Raw genomic sequence first — 22,022 nt, 5'->3', positions numbered from 1 at the left:
AGCACTCAGGTCACTCCAAGGCAAGTACAAATATGACTCAGTCATTGTCCATGCTGGTGTGAATGACCTGAGACGTACCTCCCTGGACTACATGAAAAGAGACATAGAGGAGCTCTGTGAGCATGTAGCCCAGGCCAGTATGACCCTGACCTTGAGTAGCATCTTACCCTCACCAAGAATGATGCCACAATATGAAGACAAGATGATCAATTTCAACAACTGGCTTAAGTGTTGGTGTCATTCAAAGGGGATCCAATGCCTGTCAGCCTGGGATGACATGCTCGACAAGCCACGATGCTTCTCTAGGGATGGCTTGCACCTCTCACCCCTGGGCTTTCGGATATTGGCAAAGGCTCTTGCTACCCCCATAGTGCCTTTTTTAGGCAAGGCTCAAAAGACAAACCCACCTCCATAGGTATCACAAGGGATAAGAAACTAAGAGTAATGCTACTCAATGCCAGAAGTCTAAACCTCAAGATGCACACACTCGAAACTCTCCTTAGCATGGAGAACATCGATATCTGTGCAGTAACAGAAACCTGGTTCAAGGCTCCCGAGAGCACCCTAGCACTACCAGGTTATACCTCATAACATGCTTTTCAGCCCCAAAACTTGGACCGAACCACAAAAGGAGGGGGAGTATCAATATTCGTCAAAGATACCCACACCTCCAGGTTGGTGGCACAGCACGAAGCATCAGAGACTACTCATGTGCAACTAACTGTGGGTAAAACTGCCTTCCAGTTTATAGCCTGCTACAGACCACCCTCACAAACACAGGAACCCCACTCGGCCTTCCTGAGATTACTGGAAAATATGACGGTCTCTCCAAACACCATTATATTGGGCAACTTCAACTACCCAAACATAGACTGGGAGCATTACTCTAGCTCCAACACCCTAGCCCAAAGGTTCCTAGAATTTATAAACTCAAATGCTATGGAACAACTTGTTACCACTCCCACAAGAGGGGAAAACATACTGGACCTGATCATCACCAACATGGGGACACTATGCTCCAGACCAGAAGTGTATCCCTCACTGGTAAGATCAGACCATAAACTAATCTCACTGGATATTCACATCCCGACTCCACCCCCTGCCCAGAAAACCACAGTGAAAAACTTCTCTAAAGCAAATTTCACACACCTCAAAACCAAGGCGAAATCCTTCAAAGCCCCCGGGCCTATGGAAAATACGTCCCAGACCGCAGAATCCTTTATAAACGCATTCTATGAACACCTTCAGGAATGCATGGATCATGCAATCCCAAATAAAACCAAGACCCAATCCTCCAAAGGCAGGCGTCCTGTCTGGTGGACCCCAGCCATAAACAAACTATACAATAGAAGGAGGAAGCTACTACATGATAGAGCAAAATCCCAAAAAGGGAAGGCATCTCTGATCAGTATTAGCAAAAACTATGGGCACTCATAAAATCGTCTAAGGCCAGCTTCGAGAGAAAAATTGCACAGGACACTAAGGATAATCACAAGGCTTTCTTTAGTTATGTTAGGAACCTGGGTGGGAATTCCCAGATATGCTGAGAATTAGTCCAAAATGACAAAAAATACACCGAGCCCACAGACATTGCCAACATCCTAGCTGACAGGTTCAGTGCAAACTTCCCAACAAGAGGGCAAATATCTATCCCAACAGAGTGCTGCCACCCTGACATCTCAGATGCTCAGGTAAGAGCCGCCCTCTCCAAAGCAAAAAACACAGCATCAATGGGACCAGATGGTGTCCCAGGCTGCATCCTACATGAACTCCAAGAAGAGCTAAACCCAAAGATAAAACTACTGTTCAATCTTAGCCTTACTACAGGATATGTACCCAAAGAGTGGCGTACAGCAACAGTGGTCCCTCTCCACAAAGGTGGTGCCTCAACGGATCCTGGAAACTATCGCCCCATAAGCCTGACTAGCTTGGTCTGCAAAGCTATGGAAAGGATCATCATGGACCTCATAAATAAAAATATTGGTGACCTACAGACACTGGATCCTACCCAGTTTGGCTTGGTTAAGGGCAGATCCTGCCTCTTAAACCTGGTCGATTTCTTTGAAACAGTCACCAAGGCCATTGACGAGGGGAAGGTGGTCCACACAGCCTACCTGGACCTCGCAAAAGCCTTCGATACAATACCCCAGTCGGGCATTATAGATAAGCTCACCAGCTTAAATATAAACCCCTATGTCACTAGATGGGTTGCAAACTGGCTCAAGGACAGAACCCACATGGTTAGAATTGCTGGAGCCATGTCAGACTCCAAGCCAGTTACAAGTGGTGTCCCACAAGGCTCAGTCCTGGGACCTCTCTTGTTTGGTATATATTTCTCGGCGGTACAGGCCAACATGGAAGGACTGTGGCTGACCAAGTTCGCAGATGACTGCAAACTGGGTGCCATAATCAACTCTCCAGCCGACACAAGCATCCTCCAAAAGGGCATCATAGAAACAGACAACTGGTGCCAGAGCCATGGCCTCAAGCTAAACGCCAAAAAGTGTATAGTCATCCCCTTTGGCAAAACAAAGTGCCCACAAATTACCACATAGGTGGTAATCCATTAAGTACAGAAGAAGTCATTAGGGACCTGGGGACCCAAGTTGATAGCAATCTCTCATTTGACAACCACGTGGCCAAAGTGGTTAGAAAAACATTTTATATAGCCCACCTAATCATGAAGGGATTCACATCTAGATCAGGAGAGGTCATTGTGCCTCTTTACTCATCCCTCATCAGGCCCATAATTGAGTACAATGCCCCTTTTGGGATGTACCTTACCAGACACCTGCAGCAACTGGTAAGACCCCAAAAGTACCTCACCAAGAGGATCAAAGGGCTCAAACAGATGCCATATGCTGCCCGGTTAAAGAAACTCCAGCTCTACTCAGTGGCATACCGCCTGCTCAGAGGCGATCTGTGCCTGACGTATAAAGCCATGTCCAACCCGGAATTAATGGACATGCTGCACCTCAGAAAATCCAAATCCCATCGAGCTACGTGCTCGAGAGACTTGAACCTCAGCACTGAAATAAATAGGACATGCTGGAGGGACAGATTCATAACCCAGAGGCTCCCTTCACTCTGGAATAAAATCCCAGTCCAGGTTAGGCAGAGTCCCACATTGACTCTCTTCAAGAGGAATCTTGATGAGTGGATGGGAGATCATAGGTTTACCCCGGCTATCACTTCTGTGTCACTGTTAGACAGAGGCACAGTATACTAACCTCAAAAAAAGGCATAGCAAAATTTATTTACAATGGGTGGCGAAAGCCAAACACACTCTGGCTAGGCTTATAAATGCCCTAGGGCAGATAGCCTAGTATGAACCTATGAACCTATAATCTTTTAGTTGAGTGTCGAGTTGCCAGCCCGATGCCCAACCTTCCATGGAAGGCACACGCGCACACACACACACACACACACACACACACACACACACACACACACTTATACCTAGGGCCAATTTGGAATATGCAATCCACCTACAGCATGTCTTTGGGATGTGGGAGGAAACCAGAGCACCCGGAGGAAACCCACGCGACCACAGGGAGGACATGCAGACCACACAGAAGGCACTCCAGCCGAGAATCGAACCCGAAAACCTCTTGCTGTGAGGTGGCTAGTGATGCAAAATGAATTCATCTTTATAATTTTTGTTGTCATTTCAGTAGATGCTACCTAAATGAATAGTGAGGGCTTATGTTTATAATGATTTGGAATAAAACTGATAGCTTTATGGTGATGGCACAAAGCAATATTTGCTAAATGGCACATTTGATTTTATGTCAGTTAATGGCCTTCTGTTGGGATGTTTTTCTTTTCTTTTATATTTGTGAATGGTTCAATCTGTAAAGTCTGATTGAATAGCTTTCTACAGCTATATAAAGAGAGATATTTACCATATTCATTTACTTAATGTAACACATTTTCTGGGTATATTTTATATACAATTTAATAACTACTCATGAAGCTATTTTAGCAATAAAATATCCAAAACAGTACAGTTGACTATCCAGTGTACTCTGTTTATTTATTGAATTATTTACAAATTAATTGACAAACCAAGGAAATGAACAACTTATATCATTCATGTGGTTTATAGCCAATTAGTATAATTGCAGACAGGGTACCAGAAAGCTGAAGCTAGATTGCTGCTTAGACTCACAACTAGGTCCAGGCGGAAAAATCAACAAAAATCACAGAATAGAGGAAAGGGAGAAAGGAGAGCATCAACTAGCAGAGTTTAAAGCATCTCCATAGCAATAATGGCTTTGTAAACTGTTTCAGAATCTAATGGTATTCACTGGTGATATAGGCCTGATGAAGTAAATGGGAGACATTCACCAAAGAGAAGCAAATAAGCTGAAAAAAATAATCCAGTACTTGAGAGATGGCAGAGCAACAGTGAGAACAGTATGAGAACACAACAGCAGACCAAAATAAATAGAAGAAAGCTACAAGGGCAAATAAGAAAACTGGATGAGCTAGGAAAATTATACAGAAGAAGCAACACGAGGATAACAATGGTACCAAATCAATCAATTCCTGGATAAAGGACTGGTAAGTATGCTGCTATAATTGCTGGAGACAAGATTTCACTTACCTGTGTTACAAGAATGAGTAATAGAATCCACAGATTTGGTAGAATGTGGGATGCAATAGAAAGGCACACACGTCACATATTGACATATATGCACAGGTAAAAACTTAAAGAAATAATTATGAGGCAAGCCAAAACAGTTAAACTGTATGTTTGTAAAACTGGAAATAATTATTATCTATTCTGGTAAGTAGTAAGACAGCTGCTCGTACAGGCTATTTTAAGTCTATCCAATTTCCCTGAAAGATGAGAATCAAACCTTGTATCCTATGTCTATGAGGCTTTGAGGTAAACACCTTAACTTTTATGCCAACACCCAACTGTTTTCACTAGATAAACTAAGTAGAGCAATGGCTTATTTGTAGGGGCCCCTGAAATCCCAATGAATTAAAATGTGGATTAACTACCCTGCTGTCTTAACTGTAGTAGGGAAGGAAAACAGACATAGGATCCACATAGAGGGAGAAGTGTGACTTTTGTTTCAGAGATGTGCACAGTGGAAGCTGGGTAAACAGATATAAAGAAATAAGTTTAAATAATCCACCAGAAATGGACTAGCAAATACATTTGCAGGAGACAGAAAGGAGATAAAGTTTCAATGGTGACACAGAACATCTGAGATAGGTGCCCCTGTATGAAATTGAAACAAACAGGAAGTAAACAAAGGCCAAGATCCTGGGCATAACAAACTATGTAAATGGAGGAAAGAGCACAGGGAACAGATGAAATATGAGGAGATTGCACAAAACAGATACAATAAGAAGAACAAGAGAGAATCCAAGCAGAAGTCTGTCAGTAGAGGAGAGGAAAGTCTAATAGTAATCGCAGCAGAAGCAGGGCTAGATATACTAGAAGCAGAAGAAGAACCTAATTTGAAGTGCAGACATTGCAACTGAAGCCTCAGTAGATTCAAACACTTAGACATGAATCCCTGATGGCTTGAGCAGGCTGGACAAAGGAGGTGGAGTAAGTAACAAAGGAAGAGGAAAAAATTAATGAAACAATGGAGGTAAAATCAGAAGACAAGGCCAAGATGAGGGAAGACACTAAACTGGACAGCCTGGTCACACATGGAGAAATGAGAGAAAAAGGATAGACAGTGCAAGAGAAAAAACTTAGCTGATGTATTCAGTAAATTCCATTTTATACAGGCATTGGGATATGAATGCAAATCAAAAGAAATTAAATATTGACGTCACAGAAGTGACGAGGCTAAAGGGGTAAATGAGAATGAAAAAGACTATTAGAGTCTATGAACAAGGTAATGGCAATGGTGCTAACAAGGAAAGTGGATAAGATTCTGCCAAGAATAATACAGGAGGGGTAGATTTCTCTTGTAAAAGGATAAAGCACAGAAATGAATTGCTGACCCTAACTTAGTTTATGGACAGAGAAGAGTAAAAGGAGGAACACAAGCAGAACTGGTATTTTTTTTTTCACTAAATATTTTTTTTTATTATTTCAAATAAGATGTCTTAAACATTACATGAAATAAAGATAAATAGCATATTTACAATTCTAAAACATTACTAACTTCAAACCATTATATAACTATTTACATTGGTGTCTATGCAAATAACATTGAAATTCTATACTATATAGTTAGAAACATAAGATGATATATCTTCTTTGATCTTTTCGAGTATTTCCAGTACTTTCATCCAAGAGTAATAGTAAGAAGTAGATCTTTTAGTTCTGTTCTTCACTGTTAATATTTCCATGTGAGCAACTGTTGTTGTTAAAGTCTCAAATTCCTTGAACGTAGGCGAAGCCTCATTTTTCCAGTGTATAGTTATGATTTTACGTGAAATTGCCAATAGTGACCATAGGATTTTAGTGTCTCTTTTTGGTACACAGTTTGGAATAGGAGAGTTGAATAAAATTAAAGACTTTGTTAATTGAAAATTATCATTATAAACAGTCTGAAAAAAATAGTTAATGGATTCCCAGTACATATTGAGACATATACATTCATAAAAAACATGCTGCCAATCTGCTTTTATCTTGGTATGGCATCTCCAACATTGATCTTCAATAGAATACATTTTGGCTAACCTATGTGGTGTATAGAAACTTCTGTGTAGATATCTCCAAGTGAATAATTGCAAGTATTTTGATAATGTAGAACATTTGGAAAATTTTAGAATATTACTTTTTTCTTCTTCAACTGGAGGATGGTTGTTTATTAAAGTATAATAATCCCAGTATGATTTTTCATGATAGTTTTTTGTTTTTTTAACAATTTTATAGATATTAGACAAATAACCAGTTCCCTGATAAGGCTGTTTTGTGATAAGAATAATGTATTCAATGAGTTTTGGAGCTTCATGTCTAACTGAAGGTTGCATTTGTTCTATTTTATTTATAAGAAAATGCCTTAGATTTTGTAAAAATAGCCAATTGTCTTTATTTATATTATAATTATAAATTATCTGTTCCTTTGTTAGAATGTTCCCTTTCTCTATAAGTTGATGCCAAAAGAGTAATGTTTCTTCTTTAAGTATATTTATTTTAGATATTTGGAATGTATCTAGAATATTTGGTGTAAAAGCTATAGGGAAAATAAGAAAAATCCAAGAATTAATATTTGGTATTTTGTTTATATATGTTTTGAACACTGAAAGTGTAGAGCTTACATAGTTTGATGGCAATTTTTTTAATATTATTCCTTTTCCCTAAAAAATAATCTTTTAATATCCATATAAGGGGTGATGGTATTACTGTTAAGTTGTCTTGTATGTGATTATAATTGATTTCTATGTAAATCTGCTCATGGGCTTGTTTCCATATAGGTGTGTATGAATTATTTAACCATAGTGTTATGTTTTTAATAACAGATGAAGTAATATATAAATCAATATCCGGTAAATTAATTCCACCATCTTCCCAATCTGGCAAATGTTTATTTAAGGCTATACGGGGTTTATTTGGAAACCATAGAAAATTTAAAATTAGTTTATTGTATCTTTGGATAATATATTTGGGAGGTGGCAATGAAACATTTTGTATTAAGTATAATATTGTGGGAAATATGATTATTTTAATAAGATATAATCTGTCTGTTGTTGAAAAGATATATTTATTCCAGTAACCAATTGTTTGTTCTATTTTGTCTAGTACTTTATTATAGTTAAATATTAGAGAATCTGATAATTCATTGAGTAGATTTATTCCCAAATATAATAATTTACTTTCAGTTATTATATATTTGGAAAATCTTTTGTTTATATTATTATTTTTTTTTACAATTACAGGGCATAATTTTAGTTTTGTTTTCATTAAATTTTAAGCCTGAAATATTTTGAAATTTATTCATGGAGTTAAATTGAGCATTCAAAGACTCATTTGCATCTGAGAGAGTTAATAGTATGTCATCAGCAAAGAGTTGGATTTTAAGGTTTAACATTTTATTAATACAAATGCCCTTTATGTTATTGTTTGATCTGATTTGATTTGCAAAGGGTTCTATGAGTAATGCAAATAACAATGGTGATAAAGGGCGACCTTGTTTAGTTCCCTTTTTGATTGTTATAGGGCCTGATCTATATGATCCCAGTTTAACATATGCAGTAGATTTTTCATATAGTATTTGGATAAGATTATTAAAATTAGAAGGAAAGTTATATTCTTTTAAAACTAGTGAAAGAAAGTTCCAGTTAACCGAATCAAAAGCTTTATTAATATCTAATAAGATTACATTTAAATCTAGGACTTTATGTTTGCTATAATCTATTAATGCTAGTATTCTTTTAATATTATCTGAAGTATTTCTTCCTTTAATAAAACCTGTTTGATCTTTGTAAATTAAGAAAGGAAGAAAGTGTTTGATCCTATCTGCGTATATAGCCATAAACATCTTATAGTCTATATTGAGTAATGATATTGGCCTATAGGAGGAACACTGCTTCTCATCTTTATCTGGTTTGATAATTGGGGATATCAATGAATATTTCCAAGAGGGTGGTATATTGAAATCTTTATTGGCTATATCATATACTTTTAATAATAAAGATATGGCTTGATTGGGTATTAATTTATACATTTCTGGTAGCATATTGTCTGGGCCAGGTGCTTTATTTGTCTTGAGCTTTTTAATTTGTGATTTTAATTCTGTCATATTGATTGGTCTGTTTATAATGTCTATATGTTCTTGTGTTAATTTAATATGAATATTGTTTTCTAAGTATTTTTGTATATCCTTAGTAGGTGTATCTTGAGTATTTATGGAATTATCAATGTTAAATTGGAGTCTGAATGCTTCTAAAATATCATTTAGTTCCGTAACTCTTTTGTTAATATTAGGAATAAATATTTCTTTTATTTGCTTAGATTTAATTATTTTTTTTGTTCTATTAGTTAAGTATCTCAGGTGTGCTGAATTAGTAGAGTATGAGTTTATTTTTATCTTTTCTAAGTTAATCATAATCTTATGATGTAGCAATTCTGTATACTTCTTATTGATTTGTGTAAGTTCTTGAACTTGAGTAGCATTACCCTTTTGTATTTCCAGTTTCAATTTATCTGCTTTTTTTTGTAAGTCTAGCATATCTTTATTCCATAACTTCCTTTTATTTATGTACCAGGATAATATCTTCCCATATGTAACTGTTTTTAATGAATCCCAGACATATATTTCTGAAATATCTTCTGTGTAATTTATTTCTAGAAAGTTTTTGATTGTTTCTTCATAAAATTCTTTGAAATCTGTCAATTTTGTGATATAGGAAGGTATCCTAGTAATGGGATTTGAATAAAATGTTGTACATTCTATCTCAAAGACTATGGCATTATGATCAGATAAGGGACAATTTATGATTTTGACTTTGTTGATTTTTGTTATTAGGTCATTGGCAACATATATTCTATCAATTCTAGAGTTAGTTTTATATCTAAGAGAATAAAATGTGAAGATTAGTGAGTCTGGTTCTGCAAATTCATTTATATCCTTTAAATACAATGTATCTATAAATTTTGATAGTGCTTTAGAGATAGGTTGTTTTCTTCTTTTGGATTTAAAATCTGTATCTTTTTCATTCATTATACAGTTAAAGTCTCCTGCCAATATCAGGCTACCCTTAGTTAAATGAATTATCTCTTCAAAATGCTGTTTAACTGTTTTTAATCCTAGTCCTGGGATCCAATATAGATTTACTAACATATAGATTCTCTTATTTAACTCTATTGAAACTAGACAAAACATACCTGATGTATCTTGATGAGTAGTGATTGTTTTAGGTGTTATAGTTGAGTTGCGAAGTAGTATACCTACTCTTCTTTTTTTTATTTTGTATTGAGAGTTTATTAGTACTGTGTAATTATTAATATTTAAGTTGTTTATATCTTTATCTAATAAGTGTGTCTCTTGTAAAAAGACTATTTGTGGTTTATGTAAGTTTATGTACTTGAATAGGCTTCTCCTTTTATTACTATTATTTAGACCATTAACATTTATGGATAAACATTTCATTTCCTAATTTTGAGTTTGTTTTATGTGTGAGTTTATGTAAATGTTGTTTATTCTTAGTTCCATCTTGAATACAGAATTCAAAAAGTTTTTCTTGTATGATTTTTGCATGTTTCTGAGCGGCACCAAAGTGATAGAATAAAAAAAACAAAAAAAAAAAAAACAAAGAACTTCCAAACTTGTAATTCTTAACCTTAAAATACATTCCCTATCACTATGAGGTAATATACCTCTTTGTTTGGTTAGTGAATCTAACCAAACAAACTTTCTACCCTCACAAATAATATTTGGATCAGTTTCTCTTATCCTCTTAGTTTTTAAATAAAGATAATTGAATAATATATTAAGATAATCTAATCAGCTAAAATATATGCATATATTCTTTACTCATCTTATTGTAATTCATCAATACTTATTTCTAATCAGGTTTCAAAAAGGTACAAATATTTTGATTAAGGTAGTATCATTTCAAAATAATTTAGGGTATTAATAAACATGTTAAAATCTATAACTGTATATGTCATACATCTGTTGAAAACTATTTACTGACATTACTGTATAATACAATACCATTGTTGTACAATTGTTTTAGACTACTCAAGTCCAAAACCAGTGTTTAAATTAATATTTGCAAAGTCATATTGGAATAAAAACATGAATAGTTCTGAAATCACATCATGTTTCATGTTTAACATAAACTGAAATGCAATACAATGTACAAGTATATTAATATTTCTTTAGTAGACATTAAATATGTTCCTCTGATTGCATTTTTCAGCTTTTCAAAGATAATTCCCATGGCTGGAGACAACAAGATCACAATTTAGACATCTCCCTTATCCAAGAGACTACTTATAATGTTGTTACTTGATTGAGTGTTTTGTTGTTAACACTTCTATCAACTTTCAAAGGGACTTTGTATAATCAAAACTGACACAGTACAGAGGTAAAACTGCAGTGCACTTGACCACATTTTTAAAGCAAACATCTATGTATATCACATATTAACTGTTACAGCTTAGACTGACACTTAACCAGTGAGTTTATCTGCTGACAATAAGTGCTGGAGATATAATTTTGACTTACTTAACACCAGTAATTTAATCTTATGACTGAATAAAAGTATACTGGAGAACATATCAAAATAATGGAAGCTGCTAAGATTTAAACTATTATGTATGAAAATGTTACAGGTTAAAATTCCTAACCCATTTTGCAGTAAATAGACAAAATGTATTTAAACTATTTATTATGTCAAAAAGGTGTTTAAGAAGCTTGTTTTTCCTCTAACATCAGAGGATAGCTATGGTGATCCATGCACTGCAAGAGTATTATTTATCCTGGTAATTGCTTTATGACTGTATATAGAAATATTTAATTCAAATCATTAACTGGCATTACAACAATATTTCTCAGAAAAGTTGTTTTATAGTTAATGACTAGATAGAGCGCATCATTGAGAGGATACATTTATCAAATGTCAAATGCTTTAGCTATAATATAATTGTCCCCTCGAATTAATCCCCAATGAATTCATGGCTTACTAAACTTGCAGACTAATATTGGCATCTTTTCATGTAGTCATATTGGAACATGAAAATACAGGTCTGCTAATTAGGAACAATCAGGCACTCAACTGCTAGACAATACATTTGTCTGCAGAAAGGTTTAAGAATTACAATTGCATTGTCAAGCATTTTTGTTTACACTAACAGTAACATGATATACCCACATACACTAGTATTGTGTCATTCTTGATGATGTAAAAAGCCAGGAAATATTATAAGAAGGGTGAAGCCACAGCCAGGTAATATAATAAGAAGCGTACAGCTGCAGTCATTATTCAGATGAGCAAATGGGAACAGCATGAGCCATCTAAGGATGGATAGCTCATTGAGTACCTGCCACAATGTATGTTCATAATGCATGGTAACTTAGTAATAAATTAGGGTGTGGGCTAAGCCTCTCCCTCTTCTACTCAAATTAGATTTAATACAATATGTGTGTAGAACACAGATGCTTCGACAAAGTTCAAAGCTATATGGGATATAAATATTGTATAATTGACACATTGGGTTAAATCCACTGTTGTTATGTTACTTATTATATTTGTTTATATAATTATTGCTTGTACTTTACTCTATCTAGTATATTATACTGATTTGCTAAATGTACATTTAACCTTCTTGTTGCATCCCATTTGTCCACTTGAGGGCATATTTTGGTAGCAGGACATTAGTAGTATTTTGTAGGAGCACCAGTGTGGGAAATGGCAATTTTCCTTAAAATAAACCTGTCAGTTGCTTGACATTTACTAGTTTCTCTAGAGAATTTGTAAAACAGCAGTTATTTTATTTGCTGATGATTAATGTCTGCTCTTTAAACTCTGCTGTATAAAACATAGAAAGGGATAGCTAAAATGACTGGAAATCTAAACTGACAGAAAGACAATCAGATATATGTCCTTATCTATCAAGGTGCTAAAAGACATCAGTAGCCATAAACTGAAAGTGCTTCAAAATTATATATCTGTGTATATTTATATAAACCTTTTATATTATTTATGTTTCCTTAGAAGGGATTTAGGTTTCTGTATCTTTAAATTTGAACCTAGTTTATTTTCTGACTAGACGTCAATTAGAAAGAGTCAGGGGATGATGTACACAAGTAAATGCGACAAGCAATAAGTAACTCAAGTTTCTAGCGATGTTTGTGGCTGTTAAATTGTCTCAAGAACCAAGCGGGAAAAAGTATGTGTTTTTTCTTTTTTCTTTTCCCTTCTCTTACTTGGTGACAAACTCATGTAGTGTGCACGCGAGCACTCTAGTTTGCGAAGTAGTGTTCACAACTATCAAACTTTGCATTTTAAACATGCTATGCCTTATTTCTCTACAAAATAAAAGACAACAGAATATCTAAGCTAGTCACAAGCATCTTTCAACTCCGGATGTTCGGAGCCACAACACACCTGACTTATAGCCTCAAAATATCACTTAAGACATATTTTTTCACTGGACTATATCAGTATGTGCATATGGGTCAAAGACAGAACATCTTTTAAGCTTATTTAAAGTAGTCTTATGATACATCCTAACTGAAATACTTAATTTCAAAAGCAACACATTTCTGCCCACCATTAGCGTTTATCCAAACAGGGACACTTTTAACTTATAAAAAGTAATGCTGTCAGGGATGTAACTGATAATAAGTTATATAGCAGTCACTATTATACCTATTAAGCAATATAACCATATACTGATTAAAATATTATAAGTTAATGAAGATTTTATAAAAAGAAGAGAAAAAATAAAAACAACAAAACACAAAGAGAAAAAATAAACAAATAAATAACTATTTTGGGAACATTATTATGCACTGATTACTCTGATTAAGAATATGAAAATAATAGATGGATAATAATGAAAAATAGAGTAATGTTTAAATTATGCTTAGTATATTGATGTGATTTGAGATAAATGTATTTACATTTATGCTAATTTTGACATTTAAAATATAATTGAAAACAGTACCTGTTTTGGTGTAACTTGAAGACAGTAAGAACTTTTCTTTTGTTGTTAGTATTATTATTTAGATTTTTACAGAATGTAACATATGTAAGATTATTTGTCCTTTAGTTTTTTTTTTCTTTTGCTAAACAGTTTTCCAATTATTTACTTCAGCATTTCTCTTCAGTGTACTTATTGTCCAGTCCATAGATTCTTCATGTGTTAGGATGTTGTTGTTGTTGGTAAGGTATTTTATTGCTGAATCTACTGTTTCAAAGATTTTTATTCCATTTGGTAGAAAAACTTTCAGTCTTGCTGGGAATAAAAGATGGACTTTCAGTTGCTTTTTCTTCAAGGTTTTTTTACTGGTAGAAATTATTTTCTTTTTGAAACCACCTTTGTAGAATAATCATTGTCAAATCTTATTAATGAATCATTGTATTTGATGGGAGAATTTGCCCAAGCATTTCTTAATATAAGATCTTTATCTTGTGTAGAAAAAAGTCTCACAATTATAGATCTCAGCTTGTTCTTACCCGGAGAAGAAGCATTTTCAGAAGCTGCTAGTGATCTATGCGCCCGTTCTATACCATATGAAAGAGCTTCGGGTATTTTTGTTACATCTGGTATCCAGGTGATAAGAAAGTTTATCATATTGTCCCCTTCAGGTTTTTCTGGTAGACCATATATTCTAATATTATTTCTTCTTGTTCGATTTTCCATATCATCAAGCTTTTCTAGTAAATATGTATTCTGTTGAAGTAAGAATTCAGTTTGTTGTTCCTCTATTTGGACTCTAGTGTCAATGTCACTTAATGACTGTTCAATAAGTGATATCTGTCCTTTCTGCTGTGTAAACATTTCTTGAAGCTGTTCCAGTTGTTGTGAGCACTTTTCTTTAAAAGTATCTATTTTATTGTCCATCTTGTCGATTTTTATTGTAAGTTCCTGTATATTTGTAATGAGAGACTGCAGGTCTTTTTTGAAAGAAGAGTCTTGTGCTGTATTCCTTAGATGACTCATGCTGTAAAGCTGATATTGGTGCTGATTTTCCAGTAATTAATTTCACAGGAATTATTCAAGTTCTGACAATAAAATTTTTCTTATAGATGCTCAGAGTTATTAGAAATAAGTTAGTAATAAAAATTTCTTCAAATTAAATATTATTTTGTAAAATTCCTGTCAGAAATTGTATTGAGGTAAGAGAGCTGAAATGAAGTGCAGCTATCAGTTCAGCATCCTTGCCACGCTAGAACTGGTATGTTTTTGACTGACAAAATGTCTTTCATGCTGTCAGTTGAGATTCCTTGGGTGATACTAGGAAAAAAGAAACCTATGGGAAAATATAGGAATGATAAAGGTAATTTACAATGAGCCAAAAATAGAAGAAATGATAAAAGTTAGAAGTTTTAAGGCAAAAAGGTAGGGAGGGTGACCACACAAATGTGTTCTGTCTTTTAGAGGCCTTACAATTATCATACAATGAAAACGTTACCACAACACGGGGGGGGGGCAAGGGTACAGTCAGGTTTCCTAATGTACACAGATGTCTGCTTGCTTATGTTGGAGAATATAATATTACTTTTTGCAAAGTTTTAAACTGCCTCAGAGCTTAGATGCAGAGAGAAAAAAACAGTGGTAGTCAAGATTAGAAGGCGAAAAGCAAAGGGGGAAGTGAAATAAATTAAGGCGAGGATATTCCCCAAACATCTAGTAGTATATGCAGAGCACATATTAAGTGGTACAATATAAAAAATCTTGGAGAAGTAGAGAGAGGAAATACAGGGAATACTGATGAAGAGAAAAAAAAATAAAACATAGATGCAGCTAGGTAGAATCAATGTGATCAGAATATTTTTTCTCCCCATTGTAGCACATGCATTAAGAAATCATCTAGTGGAACCACTGATTATCAAATTGCAAAGATTACAGAAGGACTTAGGAGGGTGGATATAAAAAGGGAAAAGGAAATGGGTCTGAAAAAAAAAAAAACAAGCTATGACACAGTAAGAAAATGGGGGCTGAGGACTCCCATACATATCATGCAGGCCTTAGCATAAAACCTACTTAGATTATGGAGAGTAAGAAGGAGAACAAAAGGAAGAGAGATTGTGTAAATAGAATGGTGGAAAAATATAAAAAAAATAAATGAGGCAGCACTAAAGAGATAGGACAAGATGACACTTGGAAAGAAAGAGATGTATGGGAAAAAGAAGGATGGGTCACTTTCATAGAGAAGAAACAAGTAGGTAAAATGAGGGAAATTGAAATAAGAGGGGATTAGGAGTTAAGCAATGAAGGGGCATGAGGGCAGACATTTTTCAACTACCTATAGGAATTTTATTACAGTAAATTGTTAACACCAAATGAATGGTGGGGCTGTACCAGACTGAGAGACAAATGGCTGGAGAAGAGAGGGGAAGGGGAAAAGGGAAAGAAGAGCCCAATAGGGGAAGTGGGAAACCAATGGAAAGGTAAAAACATAAGGATTTATAAAGATCTGAGGTTGACTGTGACAGAAGATGCAAAGACAAAACTAAGGAAAGGGTGGGAGAAGGAAGAAGGATGCCAGACCAGGGAAGCTGATTAACAAAAAATTGTCAACATAACATCTGTGATACATAAATTGGATGCAAGGCCATCCTTTGGTCAGCTGGTGTCCTAGGCAAAAGGGCTCCACAGCACCTTCCCACAGCACCCAGTGACCTCATCCTGGTCTACCTATATCATCCAGATTACATTTTTCTTCAGTTTTCTCACAGGTTGTTTTACTGTTCATGTTTTCCTGTTTTTATTCAATACATTTAAGGAAACCATTTATTTAATATAAAAAAATAAACAAACAGATACTGGAAAAGCATCCCTGCTAGAGTGGCGCCCTAGGTGGCTGCCTACTTGGCTTATGCCTAAGCCAGGCTATGACTATATGGGGGTAATAGATCAGATTTAAAAGTGTTGCACAGTGGGGAGGGAAGGAAAACAGATTCAACATGATAGAGACACATGACTGAAGAGGCAGGCATGAAGCATGTGCTCTAGGAGGGTACCTGGGTATAAAATATCTGGACAGAGGCTCTGGAAATCTTAAAGATTATGAATGGAAACAAGGGACGTAATTTTGCATGTGGGATACAGGGAATAAAGAGGGAAGGGGTTGGCAGGAAAAAAATGTTGTTAATAAGGATAAAGACAACATTGGTGAGGAATGCAGTAACTAATCTCTGTAAACCAAGAGGTAAGTACCAAAAAGGGAAGGTTAGACATGAGATTTTTAGACCATGAAAAGGAGGATTATAAAGCAAACAAATGTGAAAGGTTGAAGAAAAGGAAATGGAAGAAAGAAGGAGCTGATGGGCTTTGACCAGTCAAAATGTGTATGATGGAGGGGGTGAAAGTAGCTAGAATAGCAATGAGATAGAGGCGAACCACTAGTGCAAAATAAAATAAGTGCATGATGCCTAAAAATTGCAATACATAATTGTAAATGGATATGAAAAATAAAGAAAGAAATAGTACTACTGCAGTTTATATATCAGTGTTACAAATAATGAGTTGAATATTTGCTGAATTTCTCTAACGAAAAACATAAATATATAGGGATATAAAATTCTTGAATAAAAAATGTGTGCCAACAATTATAAACATAGTTTACTACAAGTTTACTCTGAAATGAAATTTGGGAGAGCCAAATTGTGAACCTCAGAATTTTCATACTGTTCATGAAGTATTCAGGGAAGAAATTCAGAGTTAAGAAAAACATGAGAAGTGTAATTAAAGCAGGTTTGCCTATGCTGAACCTGATTATTTTATTGAAGATGTAATTGCCCATTTCAGGTAAAGTCTACTTAAAAAAATAATAACAAATGGAGCAAGTGATGGTAGATGTGTTCAGTAGCTATCATGGTCTGATGATAACACTGCATACAGGATTGCGGTGAATCCACAGGTTTTAGTAGACTGGAAATGGGAATGGCACATTTTATTACAAAACTCTTGTAATTATATATCTTTGTGGTGGTATAGTAGAAACAGTAAGAATGACAACTGGAAAGAAGAAAACAGAAAAGGACAATTAGTAACAGGATACAAAAAATAAGCGTCCTGGCTGGAGAGACGCTGGCTGAACAGAAACAGGGAGGCATGTGTACAGGCCAGAGAGAATTAATGCTATCAGCAGAGATAATCGATCACTAAATAAGGCAGATGCAAAAATATATAACCACATTTCTGTGTAGTGATTATGATATACATACATACATTTTATTTTACTCCATGAACTAACATCAAAGCAAGGTTTTCCTCATATTCCCAGTCTTCACTTTCAGCACTTTTCAATCTAGATCTTCTGATTTACTTATAAATTTGTTTGCACCTTCCATTAGGCCAATTATTGAGCCAAATTGTATGTTTTGCTCTCATTCTAAGGATGATTTAATTTTCCTTGAGGGAATACAAACAAAAATTCAAAAGAACCAATGCTATGTCTGAGATTTTAATTATTCTAACAGACTGAAATACCACTTTATAAGATAAGATACAGTTTAGGCTTAGGGTTCGAAACTTTAGAAAATGAGGAGTTAAACAATTTTGCTGGGTTTGGAATTAGCATATTCCAAAAGATTATGAGACACTAATCTTTGTTACTATCTTGGTTCTTATGTTTCAGAGTCACTTCTTAAAACATCGATGACTTTTTGAATAAATTCACAATCCATATATATAACTCCAACTCTTAAAGATGCCATTGCATTCTTGGGTTAGCAATTTAATATACTCTGTAAATGTGGCTTCTGTAATCTAGCATAGCCCCTGACCTGAAGACAAATATACCTTGAATTATAAACTGTTCTATGTCAATAACATCATGTAACTTGAGTAATATGACCTAATTTTAATCTTCCCTATATCTATAAGCAAGGTAAAAAAATATAAAAAAAAAAGAAAAAAGTTTTCTTACTCTAACCTACTCTAACCCTAACTCACAAACACTACTCACACAACCAGTCCCAGCCCCAATGCCAAAGCTTTCAGCATATCCAAAAGTTTTGACATTATAATCCCCAACCATACTTACCCACAAAATATGCATTTGACCCCTTTTCCCAGTACTTACTTTGTTTTGTTGATGAAGTGACATTTCAACAAACTGAAGGTAACATATATATATATATATATATATATATATATATATATATATATATATACACACACATATGGAAATTAGATTATTGGATTAGAGGATTAGATACTACATTGCCTTAAGTGCATATGCAGTATTGATAAAGGTAAAGCTGTAGCCACCAGAACTCTCTCATACTCTAAAGATGCTCATTTACAGCATTGATTTCAGATAAATGCCAATACATTCAACTAGTAAGTTGCACATGAATTATATGTATGGCACATGCTGTTTTATGCAATGTATTATTGTGCTCAGCAGTCAAAATGCATTAGCACAATTTTACATTGAGCAACCAATCAAAAATTTGACATCTCCCATAGCAAACATTATCAACTGCTGATGTCAAAAAACAAAAGTGTAACCAATAAAATCCTTTATTGTTCATTTCAAGTTGCAGCACCCCCCCCCCATATGGCCTGCACATTGTATATTAAGTTCTTAGGTTATGCTGCCATATATTATGATTACTGCATTGTATATGGAAAGATGGAAGACATAAATGTTTTTTCACAAATAAATCTGGTTTGCCAAGACTAGTACAGCATGAGGTTGATATTGTTTTCTTATGTGTTCTTTCATGACACACTTCTTCTCCTGTAACTACATTAATTCTCTATCTGCCTGGCTTGGGTATTATTCAGCTATCAGTTGTTACTGGATAATAAATATAAGCTGCCATTTCTCAGTCATCTTGGTTTCTCTAATAAGTCCTTCCCTCTCCCACAATGCACAGAAATACTGCCTTTAACATAACCTGGCAGAAAGTACATAGGTTTCACCCTCTCTTCATTGTAATAAAAGGGAAAATATAAGAAATTATCTCTTGGTCTTAACAGTATTTAATATAATTAAGTAATTTTACTCTTGGCATGATGCAGTTGCATTCAAATGTCTGACTTTACCTTTGAAGTATTGAATACTGAAATACTTTCTCTTGCAAAAGGCAGACAGGGTCTGATAAGCATGGATGTTTTATGAACTTGCAATAAGTATTATCTGAGAATCTCATTATGGATTTTTTGAAAATGCCATAATTATGATAGCTGCTTTTCTTCTGTTGACTTCAGAGGTATTCATACTTCTCAAATTCTAGGAGCAAGAAATCTGGACAAAGCCATAAATAATGGGGCGACAAAGGTACCCACAATTGGGGACAATTTTTAAAATATTGCTCTTGATAGACTAATATCAGGTTTTGCATAAGCATGAATTTTCTGAAGGGTACGAAGTCTGAGACTCAAATGCCTGTCATTATTTTCTGACTTCAATCTTTAATGATTTGCCAAGGATTTGCCAGAAAACCACAATTTCATGAAAAACAGATCAAAAATATAAGGCAAAAATCTGGGCATTCTATGAAAATGTGTACAGTTGAGAGGTAGGGAGGTAGTAGCAAGTAGCTTTTGAGTACATTTAAAATTGTTTATCTTTACATGTGTACAGCAGAAAAAAAGTCATATTTTTTCATTGCCTTAGTGCAGCAGTCAAAATGTCTGCATGTGTGTGTTTGTGTGTGTGTGTGTGTGTGTGTGTGTGTGTGTGTGTGTGTGTGTGTGCGTGCGTGTGTGTGTGTGTGTGTGTGTGTGTGTGTGTGTGTGTGTGTGTTTATATATGTATGCTGTTGACAAGTTGCATGTGAAGCAGCACCTTAAGATCTCTCACCTCCTTTAATGTGTGGTCCACAGTTTGTCTTCAGTCTTATCCAGGAGATAGCTGTCACATTCTGAAGACCAGAAGGAACAATTTCTAGTCTGGATTTGTTTCACAATGAATATCTGTTTCCTCTTAATCTGCATTTTTCTATGTGGTATAAACTTTACTTTTACTTAGCAAGTTAAGTTTGTAAGTTCAGTCTTTTCAGAGTTACCCCAGCAGCCATAATATGATTAAATCACTTTCAGAGTATCATAAAATATGCATTCATGAACGCCTACACTAAGTGTACACTAAGTGTACACAATCTGTATTCAAGAACATCCCTACAACATTTTTGTGCTGTTGATTCACTCAGAAAGATGACTGTGTAGATATACAGGAGGATTCCATAAAGCGTACACAATAATGTTTACCTTGTGTGCACCGAGCCATGATGAGCACATGGGTGCAAAAAGTTTTAGATTCAGTAAACTCTGTGTGGCGATGTGCAGCAACTCACACTCGTATGCAAATACAGAAACTTTTCAGGCATGCAAAGTACAGCATAAGTAGCTGAATTTCATGCTAATTAAGCAGATCAACAAAGTAGAGTGATTCAACAGCCTCTAAGGCAACCATGTAGACTCCATGTCTGTGTTGGCCGTGTATTACAAAATGTTTCAGATACAGCCATGGAAAGGAGTCTACACAGAAACAAGAGCAAGTGAAAGCTGTCACATTTGTATAGAAGTGCCATGAACATGTGACACCACACGTATTCTGACCTAATTACACAGCATGGAGACTAGACAATTAGTGCAACAATCATAATAATTCCTTTAAGTGCCATGACATACATGCAGCTTTATTCCCCCACCCCCAAATGTAGACTATACTTGTAAGTAATGCAGGCTGGTAAAAACATGAAACAGAGTATTATACTGTAATGTATGCATATGCAGGATGTACCTGATGGATTACAGTATTCTTCTCTTACAGCACTGGGCTCCTATGCAGTTTCCCTGTGCACACGGCTACTAACCATGTAGATTCCAGGCTGTCAGTGTGATGAAGATGCAAATGAGGTCAAAACTCATTAGACTTGTTGAATCTCAAAAAAGAGTAACCATGTAGGGATGTTCACGTCGTATAGACACCTACAGTGATTGCGGTGAATGCATGGCAACAGTGACTGCTGACATCAAGGGGTGTGTAAGGTTACACTTGCAGAGGTGAACATGTAGGGTTGTGAAGGGTGAAATTGCATGTAAGCAGTGTGCAGTTCCAAAGTTCTGTGTCATCCTCTTTATTGTTCATTAAAATTTGTCTGATCTGTCCACATTAATTTAAAATTTTATTTTTTTAATTTCATCCTTGTTTGCATGATGGGGCAACCATGAGAAACAGAGGAATGAATGGTAGGTTTGTTTGTGTTGTTATGTAACTATTCCTGTGGCAGCACATGCATGTGTTAGAGCTGGGATATAGATGGCCCTGGGTTCGACAACAGGGTGTGTAATCTTTTCTTCACTTTTTAAGGTCCATGTTTGTGTGATATCCTGAGAATGGAGGAAATATCAGTTTTGCCTATACTTACCTTATTTATGCAGAGGTGTGAGGAGGTGCAAG

Source organism: Protopterus annectens, chromosome 7.part0, assembly GCF_019279795.1.
Source record: "Protopterus annectens isolate FY-2018-M chromosome 7.part0, PAN1.0, whole genome shotgun sequence".
NCBI lineage: Eukaryota > Metazoa > Chordata > Ceratodontiformes > Protopteridae > Protopterus > Protopterus annectens.
Note: the sequence above shows the minus strand (reverse complement) of the source record.